The sequence below is a fragment of the Podarcis pityusensis genome, assembly GCF_964106645.2.
Source record: "Podarcis pityusensis genome assembly, chromosome: 16".
In the NCBI taxonomy this organism is placed as follows: domain Eukaryota; kingdom Metazoa; phylum Chordata; class Lepidosauria; order Squamata; family Lacertidae; genus Podarcis; species Podarcis pityusensis.
The window spans coordinates 7,745,611-7,767,567 of record NC_138041.1 but is presented as its reverse complement, the minus strand read 5'-3'; the positions used below and the strand labels follow the sequence as shown (position 1 = coordinate 7,767,567).

The following is a 21,957-nucleotide window of genomic DNA, read 5'->3' as shown; positions in this document are numbered from 1 at the left end:
TCCTATGTTCCTAAGTGACCTTCATTTCTGTTTATCAAAGATGCCTTCAGCCAAATAATTTGGCAGGTTGGTAAATATCCCCCCCAGTAAGTTTCTATACCTGTGAAAAAGACCCTTCCTAGACTCCAGAGGAGATGGTTATGCAAACAGTTCCCAACAGAAAACCCTTGCTTTAATGGGGACTACGGAAACCTCAGTACAAACACCCCGCTGCTGTGCAAAGTTATTTTAATTGCAACCAAAGTTTGTTCTGACTGCATCATCTGGGGTTAGGGAGCATGCGGCGAGGGGCACACCTATGTTCTCCTTTAATCCCAATGTGACCAAGATCTCCAGGGACAAAATTCTGGCAGGGACTGGGAGTGATACAACTAGGGTTTTTCTCTCTCCCTTCCTCCCGCCAAAAAAACCCAGAACTTGGCAAGTGACTGTTTGCTTTGTCTGACCTTGGGATGCCAAGGAAGGTATCCAAGAACCCACAGATGCACTTTCTTGAAACATGTGTTTGATCCCTGGTAAGGTCAGCACTCAGGTCTTCAATGCCTACAGGAGAGCCTAGTGATTAAAGAAAGCCACAGGGGCTTCCTGCCATTCAAGGCTCATGCCCCTACTGGTTTTTATCCTGGCCGCCTGATTGGCCGAGCTTGCACCTAACACTAAACCATGGGCAAGAAGTTTTGTGCATCAGCTTCAGAGCTTGAGAACTTCCCTTCCACTCCTCAGGCAAGGCTGTGAGGAAACAGGAACTATTTGCTTTGGTTTTCAAATAACCATAGTTATTCACTATGCCCAAACCAGCATAAACTGTGGTTAGTCTTAACTATGGTTTAGAACACTTTCCCCCAATTTCACTCCCAACTCCCACCATCCCTGATCACTGGCAATGCTGGCTGAGGCTGATGGGAGTCCAACAACGTCACAAGGACATAAGAAGAGCCAATGGTCCATGTAGTCCTGCTCTTATAACCGGATGCTGAGGGAAACCCTGGAGGGTATGATGTTGGGGAAGGCTGGCTTAGTGAAAGAAGCCAGCTTCAACCTGTGGTTCACAATCCTGGTTTGTTTGCCACTCTGTTTGGATTACCAAAGTGACTCAGCTTGGGTGGAATGAGTAACTGTGGTTAAGCGAGAGCTTCTGATCTGGTCCCTGGGGCTGCACCAGAAGCAAAGAGAGAGGGTGCTTGCCAAGGCCCATTCCCATGGCGCTGATCTGCGGTTGAGCATTACGTCCAAACACAAGCCATTGTTTGGAAGGCTCTGCATCAAACGTTGTGGCCTCAGGGCTGACCTGGCTGTCCTTGGCACAAGCGTCCCTTTGTCCCAGTCCCCACGTGGCACAACCCCACTTAACCTGCCCTCTGGCTCCTGCCCAACCTCCCCTCTTCCTCTTGCAAGCACAGCAGACGCCTCCTCTCAATTAAGACCTCAGCTCAGTTCACCCAGCCACAATCATTATGTCTTATACCGGCTGGTAAGTTGTTGTTTTAAATATGCTTTCCGCAACCTAGTACTCTCCAGATGTTTTAGACTATAACTCCGATCAGCCCCTGGCAGCATGGCCCAATGGTTGGGGATGGTGGGAATTTGGAAACACCTGGAGGGCCACATTCTCCACATCCCTGACATAACAAGTTAAACCATTGGTCCATTCAGATAAGTATCATCTATACACTGACTAGCAGTGGCTCTCTGAGGTTTCAGACAGGAGTCTGTGGGGCTGTAGCTCAAAGTGCTTTGCCAGGCAAAGGTCGCAGGTCCTATACCTGCCACATAGGAACACAGGAAGCTGTGTTCTACTGACTAAGAACACTGGTCCATCTAGTACAGCATTGTCCACACTGACTGGAGGAAATTCCCCAGGCTGTCAGGCACAGAGTCTCTCCTGGTCCCTTCTGGAAATGCCAGGGATTGAGCTTGGGACCTGCATGCAGGGAGGGTTGGGAAGCCAGCATAGACATAACTGAGCTAAGGTTTCGCTGCGCATAAGAAAGTTCCCCATGTTCTCATGGTGAGATTTAGGAAAAACAACAGAATAACAAAGGGGGGGGGGAGAGTTTGATAACAAAAGATAAACTGAATCAAATGAAAACCACCCTGGTGGTTTTTATCCAAACCCAAGGCCCATCTAAACAAGGTGGGCTGCAGAAGCCTACAAAAGGCTGAGAGGCGAGAGGTTCAACAGCAGTGTTAGAAACTCAGATATATAAGCTAGGCACCAAACGCCTCCTTAAACCAGGGTTAAAAAGATACAGGGACCCCTGACCGTTAGGTCTAGTCGTGGACGACTCTGGGGTTGTGGCGCTCATCTCATTTTACTGGCCGAGGGAGCCGGTGTACAGCTTCTGGGTCATGTGGCCAGCATGACTAAGCCGCTTCTGGCGAACCAGAGCAGCGCACAGAAATGCTGTTTAGCTTCCCGCCGAAGCGGTACCTATTTATCTACTTGCACTTTGATGTGCTTTCGAACTGCTAGGTTGGCAGGAGCTGGGACTGAGCAATGGGAGCTCACCCCGTCGTGGGGATTCGAACCACCAACCACAGAACTCTGGCTCTGTGGTTTAACCCACAGCACCACCCACATCCCTAAACCAGGGTTACTGTCACCAAAATGAAATGCCTAGTTGCCAATTTTGGGTCAGATGGCTCAAGTGTTGTATTTTTCAATACACCTTTTTGTTTCCTGAAAGTCATTCTGATTGTGCAGATAAAATATAATGGATAGAATTCTACAGGATGTGTTGCTAGTGTGTGAAAACAGTCAAGATCCAAGGATCCCCAGGCATGTACCTCCAGAGATGTCAGGCGCCATCCTGGCACCCGGGCATCTTCACTTGGTCGCAAGTGGCCGATAGTCAGGTGCAAAATGTGCCTGGCGAATTCCAAACACTGTTCAACAGGCCTCCTGAGTGCGGCTATACTGAAGTCTGGGAGCCACAACTGAGAAGGCCCTGCCTCACATGCTCAGCGACCCTGCTTTGGACAGTGTTGGAATGTGCAGCACAGACTCCCTGGTATATCTCAAGAGAGAAAGATATTCTCTAAGCCAGGGCTGGGCGACCTTCTTCAATGAGGGCCACAATCCTGCCTGGGCAACCTTCCAGGGGCCAAGTGCCATTGGTGGCCGTGTCCAGAGGACAAAATCGGTGGAGCAATGAATGAAAATTTTAACTTTGTACCGTAGGCTAATTTCTACACCCCCCCTTATCTTTCATCAAGGAAAGCAAGAGGCATAATCAGAATCCAAGGAGTCATCCCAGATAGGGAAAAACATTCAAGGAGGGGCACGACGCAGGGGCTACGGAAAGCTCTGAGAGAGGTCAGAGGATCACAACTGGACCCCAGGCCTGCATCCCCCACAGGTCTGGGTTCCCCCATTCTTGCCTTAAGCATTATCTATCTCTGCACAGTGTAACCCTGAAAAGATTCCAAGGAAAGCCATGGTTCCCAGGTGGGAAACACCATCACCACAACCTTGCACTAATTTTCATGCTTTGGGACAACATGAAGACTAGAAAACTATTGCAAACACGGTTAGGGAAAAATGAATAGGTAAACCACCACATATTAGATAGGATTGATATGAGTTTATAAAACTATGCACAGAATGGAGAAAACGGACAGGGGAAAGCTTTTCTCCTCCCTCTCTCGCCACACTAGAACTCATGGATATTAAATTAAGCTGAACGCTGGAAGATTCAGGACAGGGAAAAGTGTTTCTTCGTGGAGTGCAGAGTTTATCTATGACTTCGGTCCCACAGGAGGCAGTGATGGCCACCAACTTGGATGGTTTTAAAAGAAAAACTGACGCATTCACAGAGGAGAAGGCTATTAATGGCTACTAGCGATGATGGCCATGCTTTGCCTCCATGGTCAGAGGCAGTACTGCTGTTCGATACCAGCTGTTGGAAGCCGCAAGTGGGGAGAGTGCTCTTGCGCTCCAAGTCCTGCTTTCACGCTTCCCATTAGGGATGCTGGTTGGCCACTGTGAGAACAGGATGCTGGACTAGATGGGCTGCTGGCCTGATCCAGCAGGTCCTTCGTCTGCAGGAGGTGCTGGTTTTAAAATCCCACAGAGGCAGAATCTGTGCCCTCCCCTTCCCCAAATCAGTTCCCCAGGAAGCGCCATGAGGGCTTGTAAAACCCTTGGGGAGCGCAGCAGGCAAACAGGAGCAGTGAAGGTACCAAGAAAGCAATGGAGATGAAGAGCGGGGGGGAAGGAGGAGGGAGAAGTGAAAAAGTAGAATGTTGGAACAAAACCCAAGGGACAGCCAGCTGATCCGACGAAGGCCTGGAGTCACAGCAATCTGAGAGAAATCAAGTAAGTCAGATTTATCCGTACAGATAGATTTGTGGCCTGCAAAGCTTCTGGGAATGAGGAGAGGCCACGTGGCTGGCATGTAGGAGGCTGGACAGCATCTCACCCAAAGGGCTTTGGCATGCCGTTTATCTGGTTCTGTTTCAAGCTACACACACACACACACACACACACACACACACACACACTCAGACTGTGCTCTGAGAGACCCATTGATTGCAAGAGGATAGGAACTGCCTTATAGGTCAGACCGGAGTGGAGAATTTTGTTCAGCTTGAGGTCCACATTCACTCGTGACCCATCTTTTGGGGGCCGCATGCCAGCGGCAGGGACAGCCAGAGGTAAAAGTGGGTGAAGCAATGGATGTATAGATTAGGCCAGTGTTTTCAAACCCTGGCTCCCCCGATACTGTTGGACTACAACTTCCATCACCCCTGACCATTGCCTAAGCTGGTGGTGGATTGTGGGTGTTGAAGCTGAACAGCATCTGAGGACTCGAGGTTGAAGAGTTCCGTAGTGGGCAATGTTCCAGCCATGCAAAGGACAGGGGCTTCCACACACAAGCCTCTCTGTCCTCCATGCAGGGCAAGGCACAAGACATGATCACAGGCTAAGGGTACATTCCAGCCAGGAAAAAAAAAAGTTATGGCATGGGGAGGGGGGTGGTCTAGGGAGAGCCCCAAGGGCCAGAGAGAGAGGTGTGGAGGGCCACATTTGGGCCTGAAGTTCCCCACCCTTGGGCTCAGACTGAAAGGTCTATCTAGCCCTTTACCTAGTACTGGGCTTCTGACCAGAGAGGCCTGCTGGAAACCCACAACCACAACATGAAGGTAGTGGCCTTCTCTCTTTCTCACTCTCTCTTTTGTTCACCTCCATCAAGTATCCGATGCATAGAGAGGCATGTGGATTTAAACTTATGGAACTCACTCCCACAAGGGGTAGTGATGGTCCTTGGATGGCTTTAAGAGGATTAGGCAAATTCGTGGAGAAGGATAGCAGTGCCTACTAGCTATGACAGCTATGCTGTGCCTTCACAGCTGGAGCCGGAAATGCCAGTTCCTGGAAATTATAGGAGGGGAGAGTTGCTGCTGCACTCAGGCCTTACTTTTGGGCCTCCCACTGAGCATCTGGATGGCCACTGTGAGAACAGGATGCTGGACCCGCCTGATCCAGCTACTCTCACGTTCTTATGATTTTCTCCAATTGCTGCCACTTCAGTGCTCCTTTTACAAGTCCAATTCTTCGATAAAGTCATTCAAGGGCAGTTGGTTACACACCACATTTCTGCATGGTGTGCAAGCAACGGAGAGGGGGTAAAAGGTTCCCTTTGGTAGAATGGAGTGTTGAGCTGCCTTAACCCATGTTGCGAGAAGCGTTCTAGCATGGGTGGGCTCTACGACTGGGTAATCAATGCGCATGCTGCCTTGGACCATTGCCAGCCAGCACAGCTAACAGTCGGGGATGATGGGAGATGGAGAGCAGTAGAAGTTGGAGGGCCTGATTTCCCATCCCTGCTGCATATGATAGGGAAGTAGAGACGACCTCAGTTCAGATGCCTGTCTTGATACCAGCCCCCTGTCTGCCTAGCCCCCAAGCCTAAGGATCCCCCTATTACTCATTGTGGCTTCTTTCTCCAACCAACCAAACCCCCGCAGACAAAAGATCTTAATAAGTTCTTGAATGGAAAAAATGAAGGCTTTAGCAGACGCTCTTCTTTGGGTGATCAGGACTCTCTTAATTGTCCCTGTCCTGGGTTGCCACTACCACCACCACCAGATGTTCTCAAGATTTCTTCTCCTACATGACTCAAAGCTACTCAAATCCTGAGTCTCGGCCTACAGATAAAGCCAGCAGCCAAGGTGCATGAAGATGAGGCTCTGTTACAGCCAACAGGAGGAGGGAGGGTCTTTGCGGAGCCCACTGCCTGTGCCCATGGCAAGGTTTGTGTGGGAGACAGTGGGTGCCGTCGACATTCCTGGCTCCTGTTCCAATTTTGTTTTTCATTTTAATTAGCTGCTAAAGAAGAACTGCAAGCATTTAGGCCTTCTCCAGCTAGAGTCGTCAGCAACAAAAGATCCACAAAGACATCGTTCTGCCCTGTTCCTACCCTCGCTGTGGTTGGCGATGGACTACAAGAGCAAATTTTGCCTGCTCTGTCTGCTCCTCTGGGGGCCTACTGGGTTTCAATTAAGGGGCAGCAAAAAAGGAGTGTTTCCCCCCACAGTTTTCACTGGAAAGATGAAGAAATGTTTTCGAGTCCTTAAAATAATGTTACGCACTCCTCCCCTTGGGGGTTTCATACGCCGTGCCCAGAAGGCTGCTGTCAGTGCTCCCTAATTGTGCAATTCTGGGTGGTGGTAAATTTCTCTGCTTTCTTTTAAACACATTTACACCCTGCCTTTCCTTATTTAAAAACTCAAGGAGGCTAATAAGAAGATCAAAGCACAATTTGAAATATCAATTACAGAGACATTAAGACACTAAATACCGAACCCCCACTCCCAATACCACCAGAGTAGCAGATCAAACCCTGAATAACAATAAAAAATAAAGACAAAACAGCCATCTATGAGTCAGATGCCGCATTTAAAAAAGGAAGGTTTTGACTATGTTTTGGGTGAAACATGATTCCCTTGGAAGAAAGTTCCAGAGCCTAGGCATGGCCATGGAAAAGGCCCTCTTCCTGCTCCCAAGCCAATGTATTCTATAGGAACTCCAAGAAGCTGCCTCTTTCCCCACCTAGTTCCATATTGCCTACACTGATGGGCAGAGGCTCCCCAGGATTTGAGACCAGAGTCTTTTCCCAGCCCTACCTAGAGACTGAGTTTGCCTGGGACTATCCCTGTGAGTTATAGTCCTTTACCCAATAATAAACCAAGATTCCAGCCCTCATGTTTCTGAATAACAGGATGATTTAAGAAGCTGCCCTATAACAAATCAGTCAATTGGTCCATCTAGTTTGGTACTGTCTACACTGACTGGCAGCAGCTCTCTTAGGTTTTCCGAGAGGGTTCTCTACCAGGAGATGCCAGGGATTGAACCTGGGACCTTCGGCATGCCAAGCAGATGCTCTACCACTGAACTGCAGCACTTTCAAGATGTTGGGCTCCATAGGAGGATCTGAATATTTGGTCCCAGAGCCTGACCGCTCCAGAGGCAGCAACATACTCTTTCAGCTACCACTTCCTGGAGAGAAGACCGTGCACTACTCCACTGCAAGCTTACAGCATGGTCATCTGCTAGGTCTGCCCATCTATGGATATCCCAGGATTCTATTCTCGCTTGCTATTCATTCTCCGGAAGACAGCAAGTATTACAGGAAAACAACATGCAAGGTTTCACAAATCTCTTGTTCCAGAGGGAGGTGGGCAACTGAGTATTTCTGGAGGGCTGCTTTGAGAAGAAGGCCCAATCGCCAACCCTACCGCTGCCAAAGAATCCTGCAACATCGAACCCCCACCATTCCCAAATCCCTCACTGATGCTGGGCAAATGAGAGGACAGGAATACTCCGCCAGGGGTTGCATTTGTCCCCAGGGACTGCCAGCTGCAGATCCCCAGTGCTGGAAACTTCATACCCTGTAGAAATGTGATGCTTTTTTTGCCCTGCCAAAGCAGATCAAGGGGCCCTTTAGTCCTTCCTTCTGTTTCCAAACTCTGGACAGCCAGAGTCCCCCTGAAAGGTCACCCTCAGAGCATGGAGACAACTCCCGGTCATCTGAAAACACAAAGAGAGCCCTCTAGGGTCAGACCAAATGTCTGCCTAGTGCGGGGGGCGGGGTGGCGGAAGGTTGAATGTGGCCCTCCAGGCCTCTGCTCCTGGCCCTCGGGAATCTCCCTGGGCCTTACCTCTCCATGAGCCACACCCTCTTTTCTCAGGCCACACATCCCACCAGCCTTGCTGCACCCCCTTTCAGAGAGGATTCTGCCTGCCTGGAAGTTCTCCTTGAACTCTGCGATTATGATGCTAGCTTGCCTGGATGGAGGATAGAGAAGGGCGTGTGAGCATGTGTGGAAACTGACCTATGGCACAAAGGTAACATTTACATATGTTGATTCGCCCACTTTGCCCTTGGCCCCACCCACCACTGGCACATGGCCCTCAGAGGGCTGCCCAGAAGGGAATGCGGCCCTCGGGCTGAGGAAGGTTCCCCACCCCAATCTAGTGCAACATCTTATTTTTACCCCAGCAGCCAATCAGCTGCCCCTGGGAATCCCACTTGCAGGGCACCTCCTGTCTGTCCCCAGAATTTGGCATTCTGGGGCTCACTGCCCCTGCTACGTGGAAAGCACCATCTACGTAGCATGCTGGCTAACAAGCTGTTGCAATACTTCTCTGCTCAGGACAGTCTCCATCCTGCTTTACCTTCAGCCTACAACAGACTGTACTGTACAAGATCATCGAGATTCCAAATTTCACAATCTTCACACGGGTGCACGTGGTCCCTGCCTTTGGCACAGTTTCTTCTGTCTTGCTCTGAGCCCACCCTGCAGAGGTTATTGCCCCCACCGCACCCTCTGGGTCTGGGAAAAGGGTGCCGGTGCTGGCTCAATATTGTCAGCTCTCCCCCCCCCCCCCATCAAAAGCTGCTCCGCCTCAGCTTCTCTGAGAGCGAAGCGGATGTCACTGCTGTTAAAAAAAAAAAAAAATGAAATGAAAGAGAGATGCGTTTCGAGACAGGACACGCACAAAATGGCTGTCTCCCAAGACGAAACGTTTCCATACAATGCTATAAAAAGGACAATCGCCAAAAAAGGAAACCGGGACTTGACAGCCAGGCGGTCTGAGGAGCAGGACGGGGAGGAGAGATGCGAGAAGATCAAGCCATTCCCAGCCACCCTTCTCAGACTGGCTCAGACCCTGCCCCTTCCTTCCAGTGCTTATGCTGGCACAACACTCCCCCCCCCTTCCTCATTCCGCACCCAACTTGGCAAAAAGAGATACTCTCCGCAGCAATTGTGCCTTGTGAGTTTGGAGACTGAGGAGAAAGAAAAGAAGCTCGCCTTACAAACAAACCACAGCTTTCTTCCAAGGAGCCCGCGATCCAAATTCCACCGCGATCCATTGCAGTTGTGGGGGGGGGGGGAGGATTACAGATCACGTTCCCCAACGACAGCAAGACAACGGTTCTCAGAAAGTGCGTACGGAGAAGTGGCGATGAGAGAGACCTAGATGTCCCCAGACAAACCGGACTCTTGTTTTCGAAGGAAGCAGAGAGAACAGCTGCCAGCGCAGTTATCCATAGGAGCCATTTCGGCGCAAGCTCACTGAAATGGCTCTCCCACCCCCACCCCGCATCTTCCTTACAGCTTGTCGGAAGCAAATTATCCAAAGATGCTGGAAAGCTCCCCTTGTAATAAAGCAGCTCAGCCCGCAAGACACTGCAACAGCTCTCGGCATTAAAGTGGGCTTGTTGAATGCAGGAAACGACCTTATACCGACTACTTAGTTCAGTATTGTCAACACAGACCTGCAGCCGCTCTCTGAGATTTCAGAATGGAACATTCTCAGCCCTACTTGTGGGGTGCCAGGAATTGAATCTGGGACCTTCTGCATACAGAGAAGATGCTTGAACTACAGTCCTTCCCCATAACATAGGAACGTAAGATGCAGCCTTGTACCAAGTAAGACCAGCTGAGATCATCTAGCTCAGTACTGCTGACACTGACTGGCAGCGGCCGTCTGGGGTTTTAGACTGGGGACATTCCCACCCCTGCATGGTTTCTCCCAGAGGAACATCAGAGGTAGGGCAGGGAGGATCAAGCAAGCAAAATGAACAGAGGACGGACGGGGGAAATTTTGGCTACCTGGGATTTGAAGGAAGTGAAATCATTTGAAAGGAACAGTACATGAAATTTGACTACCTAGCTGCACACAGAGGGCAGTTTATCCTGCTTCAAAAGGTATACACAGTATACACTTCACATCCATGAAAGAACTTGGGGGAGGCTCCACAGCATTTTCCTCTGTATGGCCACATTAATCCTTACACCAGCCCTTTAAGGCGGTCCAACACACAATGGAAAACATCTCAACCCAGTGTGCAGGGGTGAAGCTGGCAAATTCCACACTGGGGAAAAGGGACGAAAAGACAATGACGAAGAACACAATCTCTCTCTCTCTCTCTCTCTCTCTCTCTCACACACACACACACACACACACCAAGTTTATAAAACTATGGATGGAGAAATTTTGGGGGGTTTGGGAGTCACCCCACAAAACTGACTAGCAGCAGATTCCAAGCACGCAAAGGAAGTACTTGTTGCATGCGGCACCGAATTAATCTACGGAACTCACTGTCACAGGACAAAGAGAGTGTGCTTACACAGAAGGTGCCAGGATTAGTATCAGGCATCACCAGCTAAAGAGGATCAGGTAACAGAGGGAAGACCTTTCTCTGCCCAACACCCTGGAGAGTCGTTGTTACTCAGAGTAGCCACTACTGGGCTAGAGGACAGCTTCCTTGGGCTCTGTTTGTGGCGATGGATATTAGCCAAAGGAACTGCGGGAGTAGAGCAGCCTATCAATACCTACTGGCCTTGACGGCTGTAAGCAGCAGCTGCATTGTTCAGAGGCTGCCTAATCCTGAATACTAGTTGCTGGGATGGGATCCATTGGCAAGGGGGCATTGTTGGGCCTTTAGGGGAACAGCAGGCACTGGATGAAGTGAACTAGCAGGGCTTCCCTTGCATTATTATCCCCTGTGGGGTGGGGAAACATAATAAGCTATATACAATGATGCATGGTGTAGAGAAAGTGAAATACTTCTTTCTACCCACTTTCTCTACACCATGAATTATTGCATATATTTATTTATCATTGTATACACCTCTTACTCCTAATACTAGAACTCGGGGACAGCCAATGAAGCTGTTGGAAGATTTGGGATGAAATGAACTACTTTTTCCATGCAAAGCACAGTTGAACTATGGAATTCACTCCTGCAAGAGGTACTGCTGGGCGCCAACTTGGATGGCTTTAAAAGAGATTTAGACAAATCCACAGAGGATGCAGCTATCAGTGGCTGCCAGCCATGATGGCTATGTTCTCACTCCACCGTGGGAAGGAAGGAGGCCTCTGGTTATCAGCAGCTAGGAACCGCAAGCGGGGGAGAGCTGCTATTGCTCAGGTCCTGCCTGAGGATTTCCCACAGGCTCTTGTTATGTTTCTATTGCAGGTGAGGGGAAAGCAGTTTGCTAAACAAAAGCCAGCTTTGCCCATAGGCCAGTCAAAGGCTTCCTAGCAGAGGGTAAACATTTTTATCGGGGACCTTCCAGACTCACGGCTCACCTTCTTAGCTCCTAACTCTACCTGGGTCCTCACATCAGTTCTTGCAGTTCTCTTGTCCGGAGACGGCAAGAGTCAGAATGGAGTGTTCAGGAGGGGGTTTCTTAATGACCACCCCTTAGTCCCTGCGCCATTTCAGGCTGCAAGCGAGGGACAAATGCCCAAGCCACAAACATCAACAGCAACCCAAGCCCCAAACACCTATACTTCCCCAAAGTATAAATCTAGAACAGCAAGGAGCCTGGCCTCCTTCCTTCCCAGGAAGGAAGCTCCTTGCTGCGTTTGTTTTCTACTTGCAAGGAATATCTTTTTGTGCTTTAAATGCAGGGGAGGGGATCTATGCTTTGCCAGACTTGTAGTCTAAAAAACGTTACAGTCTGTTCTACAAGCTTAGGGTTCTTAACCACATTACTCTACAGAACAGGCCTGGTTTATAAGGTGGTGGCTAAAAAAAAACAAAACCTGGACTGTGCCAAGTCAGATTGAAGGGAGTGGATTACATCTTGGAAAGCTTTTTACATGGCAGGGGGAATAAGCACAGCCAGGGAAGGCTGGGCTGGAACTTTTCCTCTGATACAGTCATTTCTGATGCTAGGTGCCTTTCATTTTTAATAAATGAATGGGGAATGCTTGAAAGCAGTAGCCCCTGCTTGCAATCCAAAGTGGTACAGTCTATTCTACCAGCTTAGGATTCGACCACCTAACTCTGTTCCATCTGTAGGCCAGGGAGCACAGGCCAGTCCTCTAACTCCCACTGGTGGAGAGCGGAGAGGAGGGAGAGAGAAAGGAAAGGCAGGAGAGCAACTGCAGACAACATTCAGAGAAGTCCTTTCACTCCCACTGAAACAAGGAGTCTCAAGTGGATAGAGTTGTCCCTTGGGGGCACACAAAGTTCTGTCGGGGGCTGCCTTATACCAAGCCAAACTATTGCCCACCCGGCTTAGTATTGTTTAACCTTATTCTCCAGATTTCAGAATAGAGTCTTTGCAATTCGTAAGTGGAGATACTGGAGGTCTGAAAATGGGATCTTTCATACGGAAAGCACATGCATTTTAGGTCTGACTTCACTTAAATCTCAGCGCCTCAAACAAATGACGCTGCCTTTCACAGAGTCAGATCGTTGGTCCATCTAGCTCAGTACTGTTTACACGCCTGGCAGTGACTCTTCAGGGGTTCAAGAGGGGTGCCTTTCCCAGCCCCTACCTGGAGATGTTGGAGATTGAACCCGAGACCCTTTGCATGCAAGGTGCCTGCTCTGCCACTGAGCTACAACTCCATCCGGCAGTCAGCCAGGGGCTTTAACTCGGTACTTTACCAGCACCAACCATCTCCATGCATCATAGAGTGTTAAAGCTCAGCATCAATCGGTGCTCGCCATGATAACTCAGCAGAACCACCAGGTTTAGCAGCGATATTCCTCCAAATGCTTGGCAACGACCATAGACAAACAGAAGGTGCTGCCTCCATGTGCAGATGTGGTCTTCCCAGAAGGGCCTGGCAGGCCGCTGTGAGGAAAAGGGGGTGCTGGGCAAGAAGATCCACCAGGGCTACTCCTCCATTGACTGCTGACCATGGCTAGCTGGGGCTGAGGGGAGTCCTTTGGATGGGAGTCCTTTGGAGATTCCTCATCCTTTTGAGAAAGGATGAGATAGATTCAGAGCGGGTAAGCTGATCAGATGGTGATTTTCCACAATAGCTACATGGAACCTTTAGGTTCAGAGGCAGTTTACCTCCAGTACCCGTTCCGGGGGTGTATTTGTGTGTGTGTGTGACAGGTACAGGAATGGGTTATGGCCTTCATGGTCCACTTGGGGCCTTCCCAGAGGCCACCTGCTCAGCCCCTGTGGGAAACAGAATACCCAAAGGGACAGATCCAGGGGTCTTCTTATGCAGTGGAGGGTGGTCCATTTGGGCAAACCATGCACAGCCCCACCAACCTCTATCTGCCCTCAGCCAGCCCCCACCTACCCGCTTACAACAACCAGTCCAGGCGGCAGCCCTGCCTGCCAGCTTCTTGGTCTCAGTGTTGACCCTCGTAGAACTTAGCAAGAAGGGGATGGGGACAAAGCTTGAACTGGTTGGCTCTGCCACTCATTATCTCTGGCACCACCTACTTTTGGGCTCCTGGTCTTCCACCCCATCTGTCCCAATGAGCACCAGCCACTACTGTTGTCCCTGCCTGAGCAGTCTACCAGCAAAGGAAGCCCCACTGTGTTCACTGTAGGAGTACAGCCTGCCCTTGGCTTTGCCTCTGGTTCGTTCTGGCTCCAGGTACGGTTGGCCTCTCTGCCTTCTGCCCTGCCAGTCCTAACAGGCATTAGCCGCTCCTGTTCTTAGGGGCTCGGGTTTCATTTCAGCCATGGACAGAGAGGAAGGCTTTGAGCAAGAGCAGGCTCACAACTCTTCGTTCCCATTGAATTCAGTTCTCCTGGGCGTGAATTTTCACCTAGCGCTTGGCCACAGAAACCTTGCAGCACGTAAAGACATACACTGAGCCGGTACAGAGTGCCTTTCTCCCTGCCAACAGAGAAACCCCTGCTGGCCAACACAACTTTGCGGCTTCTCAAAGCGGAGGGTGCAAAAAACCAAACCAAACCAAAAAAACCCCACACCAGTAAAACAAAACATAAACATGGGATACCTTCATGCCGGAGCTGACCCACCACAGCGGCACATCCCTTTCGAAGCCCCAAACAAACCGAAGCAGACAACATTATTAAGAAGCAGGCGATGAAAGCCGCTCCGCGATAGCAAACGAAAGCAACATCACCAAACGAAATCTTTGACTCAGAGGGATGTGGAGGAATCCAGGAACCTTTCATGCCTCGTTTCTCGAATTTAGTGGGTCAGTTCGTAGAGAGACGAAAGAGAGGGCAATTATTATTTTTAGGGGGTGGGGAGTGCATGTGTGTGTAAGAGTTCCTCTCCCCCTCCCTTGTGCAAGGAAAGGTGGCAAAGAAATCCTCCAGGAACACTGGTTTGCTTAGAAGCTGTGAGGTTTTTTTCATTCTTTCTTTCAGCGAGAGGGCAGAGGAAGTTTTTTTTTGGGGGGGGGTGTAATATCAGCATTAACTCGGTGATCACTGTAAACAGAATGAAAAAAGAGGGGTGGGGGGACAAAAGGAGGTTTAAGAGACCAGCCTCTCTCTCTCTCTCCTCTCCCCCGACTCTCCTCCCGTCAGCCTGAGTGACGCAGACTCCCTTATATAATAGGCTGCGATTTCCTAGACCGCAAGGAAGGCCTCTCTCTCTCTTCTCCCCCCCCCACATGCCGCTTCCACCTCCCTGCCACTGCTTTGTGCTCGCCGTATAAGCTCCACACACGCGCAAACGCGTCTCCCAGCCCTTGGCACCATGCCAGCGCGCTCCCTCGTCAGCTGGCTGCCTCCATTCACAGAGTGGGGTTGTAGCTGACATGAAAAGGAAGGGGGGTGGAGATGGAAAGGGGGGAGAGAGAGAGAGACGGGGGAGAGAGAGAAGGTTCGGGTATTCGATCAAACTATCAGCATGCCAGAGAGACAATAGAATGCCTTTGCCACATTCTCCGAAATAAGCCACCTTCCTGCCGCCTCCTCCACCGCCGCCCGTGCCACCCCCAGCACAAAATATATTCTTCCTCTGTGGCTCCAGACCGGTAGCCATGTGAAAAAAAAAGGGGGGGGGACAGAAGCAGGGAGGGCGAAAGCCAAAAATCAATGAATTAATCCATGATTGCATTTAGACAAGACAGTAAGGGTGTTTTTTAAAATAAATAAAAAAAATAATAAATTAAAATACAAAACCCGACGTTCAAGAGCGATGAAAGATTTTTTGGGAGGAAAGGACTTAGCTAATCCCTAAAGAACCTTTTGTTTGAATAATAATTTTAAAAAGAGATTTATTTTTTTTAGAAAAAAAGGGAGGAATATACTTACAGGTAGCGTGTTCCCACTCCCTCCCCGACTTGTCAAGAGGAGGGGAGAGACAGACGGATGGAGGGGGAGTCGGTTCGCCAGCCCGTGAGGAGGGTAGGGAGGAAAGCCAGGGTGCTTTTTCACCAGAAGCCCCCTCGGTGGAACATGGACGGCCGCGGCGTGCCATCCCCCTCCAGGGACCTGCCGGAGCCCAGTCGTGGAACGGGCACGTCCCTGCCAATCATCTGTGGTGCCGTTATATTAAACAAAAGAAAAGGGGGGGATGCTTACTTTTACCCATGATGCTTAGCGGGGGCAGGGGAAGGGAAGGGGAGAGAAGAAGAAAAAAAAATAAAACCAGTTGCAGCCGGTTTGTAACCTCAGGACATGGAATTATCGCTTAAGAAAAAAATAAATAAATATAAAAATTAAGTTGGTCGTGGCATCGGAGGCAGTCGGCTGTGTGGCTTGTGCGGGCGCCCCATCTTCCCCTCCCTGCCTCCCCCCCCCGCTGCAAGGATCCCATCATCAGGTCTCTCTCACGCTCTCGCTGGGTTGCCCCCACTCCTTAAAGCGTATCCTGGCACCTGGCCAAACTTTGCCTCTCTCATTCATAAGCATTGGCTTCCAAGGGTCTTTTAACCATTTAGCTGCTGAGAATAAGTTCCCTGGGTGGGTTGGCTGGCTGGTTTTTTTAAAAAAGATGTCCCGTCGGGAGGCACCTTTGACCTGAAGCACCCAAGGTAGAACATCTCGTGAAGAGGGGAATCAAGCAAAAACAGGAAGGTCTAACCAATGCACAGCCTATTATTGTAAAAAAAGAAAATGAAAAAGGTGCGCAATATTGTGAGAGGGTGAAAGCGAATCAAGTAAGGGGGAAGCCTTGGCACACTCACCCACCCCTCACAGCTGTATACTGGTCACAAGATGTGTCACGGGTGCTCAGTTGAGTATGATGGGTCAAAAACCTGCCTCCGAAATCTGCTGTTGCAAAACGCCTTGTCAGCTGTGAGCTGCAGATGCCATCTTCCAACCCAAGGCCAACTATGACGACCTAAGTGCTAAAAGTGTCAAGGCCAGCACACTCTTGGTTCTTGCTACAAGGCCACGCGAGGTAGGCCGGAAAGCCATATAGACATGCTAACCAAGATAACCTCCTCAGCTCAAACTTTCCCGGGCCGCCTCCAAGACAGGTTTCGGCCATTGGGCAAACCGCTCTGTCTGACGGTCTCTGAACCAATTTTTGCTGCTAGGCTCCAATGCTCCGAGGCGGCCTGCCCTCAGCAGGTGCTATTGGAGGAATGATTGCAGTGATGAGTGCTCCGACAGACACATCTCTTTCCCCAAGGCTTCCACATGCCCAAATGCAAACAGAGCAAACAAACCAGGAAATCTGATCAACATGCCCTGTCTGATTGGCCAGACTCTTTGTCAACCTACCATTGACCGGGTCTATCTGGGCCATTGGTCAGGGTGGAAAGCCAGGGGCCTAGTCCCAGTCCAGTCCTTAGGAGCACTTTGGGTATTAAATGGAAGTGGCTGGCACTCTAATGGCATTATGCCAGGAATATCAGCCTTTCACCATAGAGTTGTAAAGACAGAGCAACATGCTTACCATACCATCTTGAGATTCATGGCGGCTTTCAATTTAGTACCCAAAGTTCAGCCTACACATTGCTCAGGTCTTTTTTCCTTGTTTCTCTGTCAACTGTGGGGGAACTTTAGGTTTTCGGGACATTGCTGAACTACAACTCCCACCAGCCCCTACACCCATGGGCAATGGTGAGGGATGATGGAAGTCATAGTTCAGCAACTTCTGGAAGGTGAAAGGTTCCCCACATCTGTTCTATGTTGAAGAGAATTTATCCATGGTAGATAAGCCACCAGCCTCCCACCCTCACAAGGCTCAATCACAAATATGTCCAGACTAATCCAAACTCAGAGGCTGTGCATTCAAAGCGCCCGATGGCTCACCCCAAAGTAAATGTTTCCAAGCGAGCAAATGCACAAATGTGTGTGTGTAAGTGGGCAGGAGCTTTCTACTGCAGCAGGTAGCAATGCAACACATATACTACCATGGCTGACTCCAACAGCTGAGTCCCCTTCCCACCAGCATGATCCCCAACGCAAGCTGCCCTCAACATGGGAGTAGGGACGGGCAAAGTTGTCCCATTTCATTTCTCATTTCTCGAGTTCAGTTCAGTTTGTGAGCCCCCCCATCAGTTCGTGATTTTTCAAAGAAAACGGTCCTCCTGAAAATTCATCAGTAACTGAGTGCGAATTTCTCCTAATAGACATGCCTACTATATGATGATTTTGCCTAACGTACACGTCCCCCCACCAGCAAATAATTTCCTTTAATATAATGCATTATGAAATGGCGTTTTCAATGATATATGAATTTTCATTCATGCCTTAACCCCAATGCCTGCATTTCTGGGCTGCTAGGCTGGAGAAGTGCACTGCAAAATTCGTCGAAGCGTGGATTTCAGAGGACGGCTGTGTCCTTTGGTTCTCATGTTGTTTCGGACAGTGCAAATTACGCAAGCTCGCCTGAAAACCCAACCTGGATTGAATTTCTTGCGCATCCCCAGCTGGGAATGCATGACTGATTATTGGAGCAGCTTGCCTTCTGTCCACCCCAGGGATACCTGCTGCTAAAGGCTGATCCAAGACAAGGGATGGTTGGCCAAGATGCCACCATGTACCAAAACTGCCCCCCCCCCCCGGTTCTCTTTCCTCTGTAGAGGAATATGGCAGCCATCAACATACATGATAGCAAAATTGTCAGTTTTGGGACACTGTTGGGAAGGTTGCTAACAGCACCCTAGATGACCCCAGTTTGCAGGAACATCTGTGCCAAAAATGGTATCTTGCTTGATGAGTCCCACAGAATCCAGCCCTTTCATCATGCTGGGTCCTGTTTACTGGTCAAGACAGAGCAACTGTGGCCCTCCAGATGCCAACAGTGGGAAGCCCTCTAGCACAGCCAAGAGCGGCTCTGTTGGTTCCCCAATCAATGGTACTCGGAGGGAGACTGCCTATGAGCCTGTGGGGCAGTGGTTTCACCCTGCCTGCTTATTAACCGGAAGAGCTTTTTGGTTGATCAAAAGATGTTTTCAAATGATTAGTCTTAACTAACTAAAACGATGTGGCCCTAATTCAAACTGATAATTACTGTAGAATTTCCAGCCTGGCGCCAACCAAGCTGAGCTTATTAGGAAAAGTGGCCCAATCTGGCCCACAACAGAAACAAGGAAGGTAATTAATGGGTAATTATGCAGAGGGCAGGGTGTATTCCCCTCTAGGGATGGATGGATCAGTCTCTCTGCAGTCCTGGCCTACCGGACACGTGCTTCTTTTTTAAGCCTAGTTCAGACTTCACGTTAATCGGTAAATTTTATTTGTAGAAAACTCCAATAAAATTCATGTTTAGAGTACAAGTTCAAACACAAATTTAAATAACCTTTTTGCCACTAAATTTTGCATTGTTCATCTCAATGGGAACATTTCTAAATGGGTTTTATCTCAATATACGCATTTTGAAAGCATTCCTGGCAGTTTTGTTTTTTAAGCCGAGAATTGCATCACAAAATTCGGGCAAGGGCAAAGTTATGTTCCAATCCACACTTTAGTCTTGGGGGTGCAAATCAGGTCCGTTTCACACTGGAATTCTCAGAAATCCTAACTCTCCCACTCCACACACTCCGAATTTTCTACTTAGAACTATGCAAATCAAGTCAATTACATTTAATTTGTATAATTCACTCTGTTTCTAAGGTGTTAAGGTTTATGAAGGAATGTGGTGTGGCTGGCGGGGAGAAGCTCTGGTGAGGAAAAAGGGGGAGGGCAAGCAAAGGGAAAAACCAGGGAAGGAAAAAAGCAGACTCCATTCCCATTCTTTTAAAGCAGGGGTGGCCAACTCCCAAGAGACTGTGATCTACTCACACAGTTAAAAACTGGGAGTGATCTACCCCCCTTTTGGGGGGTTCAGGTCAAAGTTGTTGAGCTTCTTTTGGGAAGGAAAAGGACAAAGGCTCGTTTTTTAGGGGTGCAGGGCACAAAAGTTGAGATTTTTTAGGGGAGCCAAAGTTGTTGAGCTTCTTTGGGGGGAGCCAGTGATCTACCAGTGATCTACCTCAGACGTTCAGTGATCTATCGGTAGATCACGATCTACCTGTTGGACATGCCTGTTTTAAAGGTACATGGATTTATGGATGCTGTAGTTTCATAGCAAACATGCAGCTTGAGGTTGTTGTTGTTTTTTTAAAAAGGGAAATTAAGGTCTCTTTAGAAAGATTTCTTCAAGAATATCCCAGTCAACCAATGCAAAGTTTGCAAGTAGCTCACTCGCCTATGGTGAGTCAGACTTTCCTCCGGGCAACAGGTAGGGAGACCTCATTAAAACCTTGGATCTCCCCCCCCTTCCTTTAATAACACAATGCAGGGCAGCTATTAAAAACAAACACAACAACCATTGTGAGCATCAAGACTTTCTTATTTGTAAGGCTGGTTTAAATATTCCAGACGGGGCTCAAGAAAAGCTTGTATAACACTCAGAGTGGCTCACTGAAATCCATCAGTTAGCAGCTTCAGGACAGACAAAAGAAAGTGCTTCTTCTAACAGCATGGAATTAACTGATGGAACTCCCTGGCAAAAGATGTGGTGATAGTCTCTGGTTTTAAATGGGGATAGGACGAATGAATGGAGAACTCTGCCAATGGCTAGTCTCCATGATAAGTTGGAGCTGCAACAAAATGTTGCAGTATGGAGTGCTTCTGTTCAGGTGCCCACCACGATGTCTTCCAGGACACTCTAATTCCAATCCTCTACCCTCTTGGTTTCCATTTCCCAACCCCTGCCAGGAGATACTCACCATTCTGTGGTCCTCCCCTAAGCATATTAATACCTCCCCTCTAGTTACTCAGTAACTTCATATTGACCACAAAGCCATCAACACTCAGCATCCCAAGTTTGCTATTAGAGGGAGTGATAGTTAAATGGAACCTCTGGGATCAGAAGCACTCTCTCTCCAAATACCAGAGGCTAGGAGGAAATGGGAGCCAGCTATCATCTTCATTGCTCTGCTTTCAGCAGCATCTGGCTGCCCACTATGGGAGGCCAGATTCTGGGTTAGAACGGCTACTGGTTCTGATCCAGGAGGGCTCTTGTGTTCTTAATGGGCACCTTCCCGTTGTAGCGCACTTTACATAATTACATTCCCTGAAAGCGTCTCTCTGCACTAAGAACAGGTTGCAGATACTGTACTTTGTGCTGAAGTTATGCATGCCTGTATGCATAAACACAAACCAAAATCCTTACCCGAGCCAATCCAAATTCTGTGCTCAGGAAGCCTTAATTCTGCAACCTGCATAAAATGATGTCTGTTTCCATGCTTGCTTGCATATAATTAGCGCTGCTACTGTTAGATATTGGGGGAGGGGAGTTATTAAAACATTCGTAAGAGGTACTCTGCAGACAAACGTCGGCTCCCTTGGCCTGTAAAGCGAGATGAGAGCCGCAACCCCAGAGTCGTCTGTGACTCGACTTAACTGCCAGGGGTCCTTCACCTTTCCTTTTTTTTTTTACTCTGCTGATAGATGGAAAATCTTATGCATCCACTCTTTGGGGAAGCCTGAGGTTTAGGCAGGCATTTCACACACACGTCCAAGCCTGTATTTGAAGGCCTGGGGTTTAGAAACTTTTTAAATTGAAATTAAAATATGATATTCTATGACTTTGCTGCACTCTGGTAGAACTGAGCAAAAAATCCTCAGGTTGTCTCCAACTACATCTGATACAGAGTAGAATCATTGGTATCAATGGACTTGACAAAGGCCACATTCACATCCTGTATATGTCAAGATCCATGTATATGATGCACTTTTTCTATGCCAATACAGTGAAGCCTCGGGTTATGTCACCCTCAGCTTGAGACCGGTGCAAACCTGGAAGTACCAGAATGGGCTACTTCCAGGTTCGCGCTGTTCGTGCCTGCACATAAGCGCTAAATCGTATCTGCGCATGCGCAGAAGCGCTAAATCGTGCACACGCAGACTCAGCACTTTCAGTTGCATTGTGGCCTCTGGAACGGATCCCCGCTGTAACCCACGGTTCCACTGTAAAGGAGATTGATTGATATACAGTGGTACCTTGGGTTACATATGCTTCAGGTTACAGACTCCGCTAACCCAGAAATAGTACCTCGGGTTAAAAACTTTGCTTCACGATGAGAACAGAAATCTTGCTCCGGCGGCGCGGCAGCAGCAGGAGGCCCCATTAGCTAAAGTGGTGCTTCAGGTTAAGAACAGTTTCAGGTTAAGAACGCACCTCCGGAACGAATTAAGTACTTAACCCGAGGTACCACTGTATATGTCCAGACCTATGAAGTCGTTTTAAACAGTCATGACTTACCCCAAAGAATCCTGGGAGCTGTAGTTTGTTATGGGTAACAAGAGTTG

The 21,957-nt window shown here is 48.9% G+C and overlaps 1 protein-coding gene and 1 long non-coding RNA gene across 3 annotated transcripts in view; one reads left to right on the top strand and one right to left on the bottom strand.

Moving 5' to 3' along the window:
- Positions 1–21,957, top strand: part of LOC308465176 — a 154,796-nt gene that overhangs the window by 78,594 nt on the left and 54,245 nt on the right. The gene's annotated exons all lie outside the window — the stretch shown is intronic.
- The window catches only part of GATAD2B (GATA zinc finger domain containing 2B), a 65,454-nt gene that overhangs the window by 29,502 nt on the left and 13,995 nt on the right, over positions 1–21,957 (bottom strand). The window contains exon 1 of one of the 2 annotated variants that reach the window (XM_080984657.1): positions 15,517–15,770. The exons of the other annotated variant lie outside the window; for it this stretch is intronic. The gene's annotated coding sequence lies outside the window, so the exon portion shown is untranslated. Of the gene's footprint in view, positions 1–15,516; positions 15,771–21,957 lie in introns of those variants that run through there. 2 annotated transcript variants of the gene reach the window in all.